An 11459-nucleotide genomic window follows, 5' to 3' on the forward strand; every position below is an offset into this window, starting at 1 on the left:
ACGAAATCCCCCCCCCGCTTCCTCCATATATACAGCCCTTAGGGCACCGTTTAGACTTTGGGTTTTGTTTAGATTAAAAGTTCGCCATAACTGCAACTTCGCGTACTTCGTTTGTGTTCAACGACCAGACAAAGGCGTCACAGAACCCCACCTTGATCAATAAAGTTTCCCTCTTATATTCGCAATATCCAGATTGCAATCTTAGTTTCTTCCTTGTTCTTCGTTTGCCTGCAGGAAACGGACCTTCGTGGTCAGGTTGATTGTGCTCCGGCGTGGTCAATAACCTCTCGGAGTTGGTTTAGCGATTGCTAAGGCGCGACGTCCTCGCACGTTCGTAGTCGGATCGTCAAAGTCGACTTCCTCCAAAACGATAGCCTGCATCTCATCGAAAGACGGGACACCTTTGCCTCTATCAAGTGGTATCAGATTTCCAAGTTGCTCGGTGAGATTTTACAATTTTTCGTAGTTTAGATCGAGTGTGTTCTTCATACCTATAGTCCACGAAAAAGCCAAAAAAAATATTAGGGTTAGTCCATCTTATCCGAACCAATCTGAGCCTTTGCATATTATTTTCTGTGGTTGCTTTGTTGAATTTGCGGTTGCATCGTCGTGTCAAGTTGCTGGTCCTAGCGTCTAGTACTTTAGAGTTTCGAGTTCTGTTCACAAGTTGTCACGCCGCCCCCGCACCATCGTCATCACCGCTCCCACATACCACCATCGTCATCGCCGCAACCATATACCACATATCCACCGCCATCACGCTAATCCGAGTCCACTTGCATCACAGATTCGCCACCAGTCCGTGTTCCATCGCCCTGCAAATATCCGCCACCATTCCGAGTTTCCACCAGATTCATCTCCGCCACCAGTCCGAGTCCAGTAATTATTGCTTTGTTCTCGATTTCCAGATCACGCGATACTCCGAGTCGTGACAGAATAGGACTCCCCAACTTCCGAGCCATCCGCAGAAGAAAAATAGTTCCAGTTTCAAAAAAAAACTAAGTCTGGAAAATTCTGGCTAGGCAGCTTTTAGGACGTCTGTAGACTTTTTTGAAAAAAATTGTTGCGGAGCAAAAAAAGAGAGGAAAAAAGTGAAAAAAAATCAGAGTGTGCTCCTCCCTTGTTTACGTGCAGCGCGTGATTTTGTTAGTGTTCTAGGCTCGCGTCTCTAGTATGGTCTAGCCTAGGACCAGCACAGTACCGTCGTTGAGCGTTTATTCAACTTTGCATCTCTGAATTGATTATTGCTGACTTTTTCCTACCATATTATAAGCCTTCCCAGCTCCACATACATCTACATCGTGCGTTTGACTCTCCCTGGTAATCGCTCTATCCAAGCTTTGAGAGTTTTGACTACATCGGTTGCCGATCACCGCCTGCTGTCGGGTAAGAACTGGTAAGAATTTGAGATTTGCTTGACGGATTTGTGACACCCACCACCACCACCACTTGTTAGTAGTCTATAGGATCATATTTTTGTGTGTTTCTATTACTACTAACCATGCCAGGATCACAAGCCGACGAGATTGACTGGGAGAACTTAACGAACAAGGAGCTTCGTGATAAGTTTCAGCAAATGATGACTGAACAGGTGCAAGATGTGCTGAACAATTTTGAAGAGGCCATGGAGAAGATCGCTGGCCTTGAGAAGACGTTCGAAACAAAGCTTGATAATAGATTTAAGGAACTGCTTGTGCGTCTTCCACCACCAGCTGCACCTCTGCAACAACAACAACAACAACGACTACCTCCACGTCGAGAAACAGACCTCCGTCGAGCGAGCCGTGTCCCTCTTCAGCTTGGCCAAACTGCTGGTGCTGCTGTTGATACTTCTGTGGCTCCTGCTGCTGATGTGGAGGAGGATGATTATGCGGGAGATTACGAGGATGAGGTTGATCAAAATCAGAACTACGTGCAACCACCAGCACCACAGCCACCAGGTCGTCCACATGCAAATAATGGCAATGTTAGGGCTCCCCCTCAGGTACGAGATCATGACCATCTCCCTAAACTGAAATTGAATATTCCACCATTTGAGGGTAGATATGTTCCTGATATATATCTTACTTGGGAGTTAGAAACTGAACAACGATTTACATGTTTACAATATCCTGAGGAGAGACGTGTTCCTGCTACTGTTTGTGCTTTCACTAGCTTTGCATGTGTTTGGTGGTCTGAACATTGTAGATTATATCCTGTTCCAGCTACTTGGCCTGCTTTGAAAACTGCTATGCGTACTCGTTGGGTTCCACCATATTATCAACGTGAATTACTTCAAAAATTGCAACGCTTAAGACAAGGAAAAAGTTCTGTAGAAGAATATTATCAGGAATTACAAACTGGCTTGATTAGATGTGGTATTGTTGAGGAGAATGAAGCTATGCTTGCACGTTTTATGGGTGGATTAAATAGAGAGATTCAGACCATTCTAGAGTATAAGGATTATAATAATATCACTCGTTTATTCCATCTTGCTTGTAAAGCGGAACGTGAAGTGCAGGATCGACAGGCATTAGCGCGAACTAACTTTTCTGCAGGTCGACCTTCATCATGGACACCACGTGCAACATCTACTTCCACTGCACCATCACCTCCTTCAGGTGCCACCTCCAACCGTGATACAAGAAAGCAGGCACAACCACCACTATCTGCCAAGAGCACACCTGCCGGGCCTGCACAGAGCTCTTCTTCTTCCATGGCGTCGACAGGGCACACAAGTGATATTATTTGTCGTCGTTGTAAGGGAAGAGGACATTTTGCGAGAGAATGCAAATCTCAGCGTGTGATGATTGCTACTGAGGATGGTGGGTATGAGTCTGCTAGTGACTATGATGGGGAGACTTTGGCTCTTATTACACATGAAGAACACGATGGAGATGATTCTGATCATGAGACGCAATACATGCCTACTGAAGATGCTGACAGGTATGAATGTTTAGTTGCTCAACGTGTTTTGAGTGTGCAGGTTACACAAGCTGAGCAAAATCAGAGGCATAATTTGTTCCATACAAAGGGAGTTGTGAAGGAACGTTCTATTCGCGTCATCATAGATGGAGGGAGTTGCAACAACTTGGCTAGCATGGAGATGGTGGAGAAGCTATCTCTCACCACAAGACCACATCCACATCCTTACTACATCCAATGGTTCAACAACAGCGGCAAGGTTAAGGTAACACGTACTGTTCGGGTGCATTTTAGTATCTCTACATATGCTGATTATGTTGATTGTGATGTGGTACCTATGCAAGCATGTTCCTTATTACTTGGTAGACCATGGCAATTTGATAAAAATTCTGTACACCATGGTAGAAACAATCAGTATACTCTAGTTCATAAGGATACAAATATTACTTTGCTTCCTATGACTCCGGATTCCATTTTGAAAGATGATATTCATAGAGCTAACAAAGCAAAACAGGAGAAAAATAAGAGTGAAAATCAGATTGTGGCAAAAGAATTTGAGCAACAAATGAAGCCTAATAATAAAACATCTAGTGTTGCTTCTGAAATTAAATTGAAAAGTGCATGTTTAATTGCCACCAAATCTGATATTGATGAGCTTGTTTTTAGCAAATCTGTTTGCTATGCTTTTGTGTGCAAAGAGGCATTATTTTCATTCGAGGACGTGCCTTCCTCTTTGCCCCTGCAGTCACTAACATTTTGCAGGAGTTCGCTGACGTCTTCCCACAAGACGTGCCACCGGGATTACCACCTATTCGAGGGATTGAGCATCAAATTGACTTAATTCCCGGTGCATCGCTACCCAACCGTGCACCATACCATACCAATCCAGAGGAGACGAAGGAGATTATGCGTCAAGTACAGGAGTTGCTCGACAAAGGTTATATTCGCGAATCCCTTAGTCCTTGTGCTGTTCCTATTATTCTAGTGCCGAAAAAGGATGGTACGTCGCGTATGTGTGTTGATTGTAGAGGCATTAATAATATTACTATTCATTATCGTCATCCTATTCCTAGGCTAGATGATATGCTTGATGAACTGAGTGGCTCTAGAATATTCTCCAAAGTTGATTTGCGTAGTGGATACCATCAAATTCGTATGAAATTGGGAGATGAATGGAAAACAACATTTAAAACTAAGTTTGGTTTATATGAGTGGTTAGTCATGCCTTTTGGGTTAACTAATGCACCTAGTACTTTCATGAGACTAATGAACGAAGTTTTACGTGTTTTCATTGGACGATTTGTGGTAGTCTATTTTGATGATATACTGATTTATAGCAAATCTTTGGAAGAACATTTGGAACATTTACTTGTTGTTTTTATTGCTCTACGTGATGCACCTTTGTTTGGTATCCTTGGGAAGTGCACCATTTGCACCGACCGAGTTCTTTTCTTGGCTATGTTGTTACTCCACAGGGAATTGAAGTTGATAAAGCCAAGATTGAAGCTATTGAGAGTTGGCCGCAGCCCAAAACGGTCACACAAGTGCGGAGTTTTCTTGGACTCGCTGGTTTCTATAGGCGTTTTGTGGGAGATTTTAGCACCATTGCTGCACCTCTCAACGAGCTTACAAAGAAGGATGTACCTTTTGTTTGGGGTACCGCATAGGAAGAAGCCTTCACGGTATTGAAAGATAAGTTGACACATGCTCATTTCCTCCAACTTCCTGATTTTAATAAGACTTTTGAGCTTGAATGTGATGCTAGTGGAGTTGGATTAGGAGGTGTGTTGTTACAAGATGGCAAACCTGTTGCATACTTTTCTGAAAAATTGAGTGGGCCTAGTCTGAACTATTCTACTTATGATAAAGAATTATATGCTCTTGTTCGGACTTTAGAAACATGGCAACATTATTTATGGCCCAAAGAATTTGTTATACATTCTGATCATGAATCTTTGAAACACATTAAAAGTCAAGCAAAACTGAACCGTAGACATGCTAAATGGGTTCAATTCATTGAGACTTTCCCTTATGTCATTAAACACAAGAAGGGTAAAGAAAATGTTATTCCTGATGCATTGTCTCGTCGTTATACTGTGCTTTCACAACTTGACTTTAAAATATTTGGTTTGGAGACCATCAAAGATCAATATGTGCATGATGCTGAATTTAAAGATGTATTGCAGAATTGTAAAGAAGGTAGAACATGGAACAAGTTCGTCGTTAACGATGGATTTGTGTTTCGTGCTAACAAGCTATGCATTCCAGCTAGCTCCGTTAACGAAGTGAAGAAGACAGAGGATATACTTGCTACACATTTCTTTTGGCCAAAGATGAGACGGGATGTTGAAAGTTTTGTTGCTCGCTGCACTACATGTCAAAAAGCTAAGTCACGACTCAATCCTCATGGTTTATATATGCCTTTGCCTATACCTAGTGTTCCTTGGGAGGATATATCTATGGACTTTGTTTTAGGTTTACCTCGAACAAAGAAGGGGAGGGATAGCATATTTGTTGTCGTGGATAGATTCTCGAAAATGGCACCCTTTATACCATGTCATAAAAGCGATGGTGCTGTTAATGTTGCTGATTTGTTCTTTCGTGAAATTATTCGCTTGCATGGTGTGCCAAATACTATTGTTTCAGATCGTGATACTAAATTTCTTAGCCACTTTTGGAGATGTTTATGGGCTAAGTTGGGGACTAAACTGCTTTTTAGTACTACTTGTCACCCCCAAACTGATGGACAAACTGAAGTAGTCAATAGAACATTGTCTACTATGCTTAAGGCTGTTTTGAAGAATAATAAGAAAATGTGGGAAGAATGCTTGCCTCATATTGAATTTGCTTATAATCGTTCATTGCATTCTACTACTAAGATGTGCCCTTTTGAAATTGTGTATGGTTTCATACCTCGTGCACCAATTGATTTGTTGCCTCTTCCATCTTCGGAGAAGGTTAATTTTGATGCTAAAGAACGTGCTGAATTGATTTTAAAAATGCATGAGTTAACTAAGGAAAACATTGAGCGTTTGAATGCTAAATATAAACTTGCTGGAGATAAGGGTAGAAAACATGTTGTGTTTGCACTTGGAGATCTTGTTTGGTTACATTTGCGTAAGGATAGATTTCCTAATTTGCGCAAATCAAAGCTAATGCCACGTGCTGATGGTCCTTTTAAGGTGTTAGAGAAAATAAATGATAATGCATATAAACTTGAGCTACCTGCAGATTTTGGGGTTAGTCCCACTTTTAACATTGCAGATTTGAAGCCTTATTTGGGGGAGGAAGGTGAGCTTCCGTCGAGGACGACTTCATTTCAAGAAGGGGAGGATGATGAGGACATCAATACCATTGTTACACCCACAGCCCCTACTGTTACATATAATGGACCAATTACTAGAGCTCGCGCACGCCAATTAAATTACCAGGTACTTTTGTTTCTTGGTAATGATTCTAATGTTCATGAGAATATGATGCTGCCTAAATTGGATACTTTTGTTTTGCTTACAAATGAAGGGCCTAGCTTGGAGAAGGATGAACATTGGAGCAAGAACAAGCATGTAGTTGATGGCATGCGCAAGGGGAACAAGAACGGAGTTACAAGTGATGATTTCAGGACATTGAAGCCACCATAAGGAGTGAATGAAGCCTTGCACGAAATATACAAGATGCCACTTCATAAATTTCGTCCAGAGGTTATTCTAGGTGCTGCGTCACCTTATTATTGGGCCAGGCCCATGTATTTTCGAAATACATAAGTATAGGCTGTTTTTAGAGTCCGTATGTGTGGGGAAACAAAAGATAGGGTTGGTTTCGGCCCCCTTCCCCAAGGGCCACGAAATTCCCCCCTCTTCCTCCATATATACAGCCCTTAGGGCACCGTTTAGACTTTGGGTTTTGTTTAGATTAAATGTTCGCCATAGCTGCAACTTCGCGTACTTCGTTTGTGTTCAACGACCAGACAAAGGCGTCACAGAACCCCACCTTGATCAATAAAGTTTTCCTCTTATATTCGCAATATCCAAATTGCAATCTTAGTTTCTTGCTTGGTCTTCGTTTGCCTGCAGGAAACAGACCTTCGTGTTCAGGTTGACCGTGCTCCGGCATGGTCAATAACCTCTCGGAGTTGGTTTAGCGATTGCTAAGGCGCGACGTCCTCGCTCGTTCGTAGTCGGATCGTCAAAGTCGACTTCCTCCAAAACGATAGCCTCCATCTCATCGAAAGACGGGACACCGTTGCCTCTATCACAAAGTTTGTTAGCTCTCATAAGATAATCATCTTTGATGTAATAGCGTTCCCAAGATGTATGCATCAAACATTTGGCATAAGGAGTAGCGAAAGTAGGATCATACTCATACATGTCTTTTATGTGCTCAAAGCCAATAACATTTAATTCAAGTTTAGTAACAAGCATTCATATACGGGAAAGTGCATCCGCCACAACATTTTCTTTGCCTTTTATGTATTTGATGACATAAGGAAATGACTCTATAAATTCACTCCACTTAGCATGACACTTATTCAACTTAGTTTGACCCTTAAGATACTTAAGCGTTTCATGATCGGTATGAATGATAAATTCATGAGGGTGAAGGTAATGTTCCCATTCACACAAAACTTGTACTAAAGTATATATCTCTTTGTCATAGATGGGATAATTGAGTTGCGCTCCAAAGAGTTTCTCACTAAAGTATGCTATGGGGCGCTTCTCTTGCGTTAACACACCTCCTATGCCATTACCGCTAGCATCGCAATGAATTTCAAAGGGTTTGTCAAAGTTGGGTAATGCAAGCACGGGAGCGTGAGTAAGCAAATTCTTAAGCTCATTGGATGCACTATCTTGAGATGGTCCCCAAACAAAGGGTGCATTCTTCTTACTCAAAGCATGCAAAGGTGAAGCGATAGTGCTAAAGTCCTTCACAAATCTACGGTAGAAACCGGCTAAACCAAGGAAACTACACACTTGTTGCAAGTTGGTTGGTTGGGGCCAAGTTTTAATAGCATTGATCTTAGATTCATCAACATGAACACCCTTAGAAGATACGACAAAACCCAAGAAAACAAGCTTATCAACGCCAAAAAGGCATTTGTCCGTGTTAGCATAGAGACGCTCTTTTCGAAGAGTTTGCAACACGGTTCGAAGGTGGGTGACATGATCTTTGAGAGATTTGCTAAAAACAAGGATATCGTTGAAGTAGACCACAACGAACTCACCAATGTAAGGGCGAAACACAAAATGCATAAGACGCATAAAAGTACCGGGTGCTTCCGATAAACCCATAGGCATAACTAACCACTCATACAAACCAAACTTTGTTTTGAAAGCGGTTTTCCATTCATCACCCTCTTGTATGCGTATTTGATAGTAACCACTTTTGAGATCAATTTTGGAGAAAATAGTGGCACCGCTAAGTCCATCTAGCATATCATCAAGGTGTGGAATGGGGTGCCTATAGCGAACGGTGATAGCATTGATAGGTCTACAATCGGAACACATGCGAAAGCTACCGTCTCTTTTTGGCACAAGAATGACTGGCACGGAACAAGGACTCAAAATTTCACGCACATGTCCATGATCTATGAGATGCTTTACTTGCCTTTGTATTTCTTTGGTTTCTTCGGGGTTGACGCGATATGGAGCTTTGTTTGGAAGTGGTGCTCCGGGGATGAGGTCGATGCGGTGCTCTATGCCTCGTAGTGGAGGTAGACCCGGAGGTAGCTCGTCGGGGAAAACATCCTGGAATTCCTGCAATAGAGAAGATAACACCAAAGGTAGATTGTGAGAGGTGTTAGTTTTTGGTGTCTCGTCCTTGCACAAAAGGACATAGTGCATGACACTTGATGGGTTCTCACACACTTCTCTCATCTCACATTTGGTGGCAAATAGGACTAAGTTCTTCTTGTCGCTCATCGTGGAGGCACTCAATTTTGGCTTGTGGCGCTCACTCTCTTTTTGGTGGTTTGCTCTGTCACTAGTATCTCCATGATGGGTGGCTTGCTTGTCGGTGATCACTTGGCTTGGAGACATAGGTCGTAGCAAATACTCCTTCCCTTTCATCTTGAAGCTATAGTGGTTTGTACGCCCGTTGTGGATGACGCCTCGGTCAAATTGCCATGGTCGTCCAAGAAGGAGGTGGCAAATGGACATTGGAACGACATCACACTCCAAAGTGTCTTCGTAAGCTCGGATCTTGAAGGAAACTTATACCCTATGCTCAACTTGCGGAGTGCCGGAGTCGCTTAGCCATTGAACTTTGTATGGGTGCGGGTGCTTCATCTTGACCAATTGGAGATTGGAGCACAGTTCTTCACTTGCTAGGTTATGGCAACTCCCTCCATCGATGATGACCTTGACGGACCTTCCATTGATGTCGGCCTTGGTGTGGAAGATATGGCATCTTTGGTCTTCGTCTTGTTGATGTTGAAGAGTCAAGACCTTAGAGACAACAAGAGCGGGGCTCGAATCTTCGTCACAAAAGACTTGATTATCTTCATCTGCGTTCACTTGCCGGTGCATGGCCACTTGCTCAAGGGCTTCCATTTCCTCTTCACTCATGGAGTCATAGGTTCCGTCGTCGTTGAGTATCATGGTGCGCTTGTTTGTACACTCAAAGGACTTGTGGCCTCGGCCTCCGCATGTGAAGCATTTGAAGGAACTTGTCTTTATGGTTTCACCGGTTGTGGTTGTAGATGATGAAGCTCTCAGCTTGAAGTTTCTTGTAGTAGGAGGATGACTTGAGGTTGTCGAAGTTTTCTTGTAACTTGACTTGTCGCCGTTGCTTGTAGATGGCTTGGTTGAAGTAGAAGGTGTTGGAGTCATTGAAGCTTGGTGTTGGAAAAGCCATAGGACTTGGATGAGAACTTGGCATACTTGAAGTCATCTTGCACTTGACGTTTCGCTTTGGTAGCTTGATGCACTAGCTCGATGAGGTTCGAGTATGGTTGGAAGTCGGCGATCTTCTTGATAGGATGATTGAGTCCATTCAAGAAACATGCCATAGTTTTCTCATCATCTTCTGTGACATTGGCTCGTATCATGGCAATCTCCATTTCCAAGAGTACTCTTCAACGCTCTTGGTTCCTTGCTTGAGGAGTTGGAGTTTCTTGAAGAGGTCGCAGTTGTCGTATGTTAGCACGAAGCGTGCTCTCATGACATCCTTCATTTGCGCCCAAGTTGTGATGGGTGGTTCACCTCTTGCCGCTCGGCACTCAATGACTTGTTCCCACCAAATGAGGACGTAGTCTTGGAACTCAAGGGATGCCATCGCGATCTTCTTCTCTTCCTCATAGTTGTGCAAGCGAAAGATCTTGTCGACTTTCAATGCCCATGATATGTACTCTTCGGGGTCATTGCTTCCGGTGAACTTGGGCATGGTGAACTTGAGCTTTCCGTAGAGTTGTTCTTCATTGTGTTGGGGTCGAGGATGATGACGCCCATGTCGTTGAGGATTGACAAACTCATGTTGCTCTTGTTGAGGAGGGTTGTCGTCCTCATGTTGCTCTTGTCATGGAGGATTTCCATGGTCTTCTTCCTCTTGGTGAACGCGAGGTTCTTGTCTAGCTTGTGGAGGAGCTTGTCGAGCTTGACGATGCACACGAGCTTGATAGATTCGTTCTTGAACTTCATCACGAAGCGCTTCTTGTTGCTCACGAGCTTGGCGGTTGCGCATGGCTACGGCTCGGCTTGAATCTCGGAGGGCACGTTGCGCCTCAAGTGCTTGAGCTTCGCGTAGTTGTTGTTCTTGGCGTTGTGCCTCGGCATCTTGTGCATCTTAATGTTGGTGCACTCGCTCTTCCTCCTGTTGTTGGTGTAGACGTTGCCGTTCTTGTGCTTGCGCGAAAGTAGTGTTGTTTTGACGGTGTCGATGTTCTTGCGCGCGAGCTTGTTCTTGAGAGTCGGTGTCGTGTAGAGGATTGCGGTTGGCGTGACGATCTTGGCGCGCGGCTCGTCGAAGAGTGTTCGATGTCGGGGTACTTGATCTGGAGATAGTGTCGTCGGAGTGTCGACTCGAACGGCTCCGTCTTGAGTAGGACGAGTGGTAGAAGAGCGGTTGACCAACAAGGTACGAATCTCGTCCATTCTTGCGTCATTCTCTTGTTTGTGTTCGTCGAGCTTGTTGTCGAAGTAGTCTCTTGTACGTTGCTCGGATAGTCGCAAGTCGGTGGCGAGATGGTCTATGCGGTCGCTCATTGCTTGTTGCTCTTGATGCAAAGCTCGTTGTGCGCCAAAGAGGTGGCTCTTTGTGACGTAGGAGGACATGTCGGCGTCTTGCTCGATGAAAAGTGGGTTGGTAGAAGTACTTGGCCTATCCATCATTCCAAACAAATATGTGAGTGGGAGAAAGAGAAGAACTTATACCAAATGTACCTTGACCGATGTTGAAGATGGATCAATGATCACTCAAATGTGGAATAAGGAAATAACATAATTGGTACCAATTCTTGTCGGTTTCTCACACCTACACAAATAAAAGCTTATAGTGGAGCTTGGTTAGGATGGTGGCACAAAATTTGATGCAACTGTTAGTGAGCCTCAATAATGTTGGAAAAG

Source organism: Triticum aestivum, chromosome 3D, assembly GCF_018294505.1.
Source record: "Triticum aestivum cultivar Chinese Spring chromosome 3D, IWGSC CS RefSeq v2.1, whole genome shotgun sequence".
NCBI classification, from domain to species: Eukaryota; Viridiplantae; Streptophyta; class Magnoliopsida; order Poales; family Poaceae; genus Triticum; species Triticum aestivum.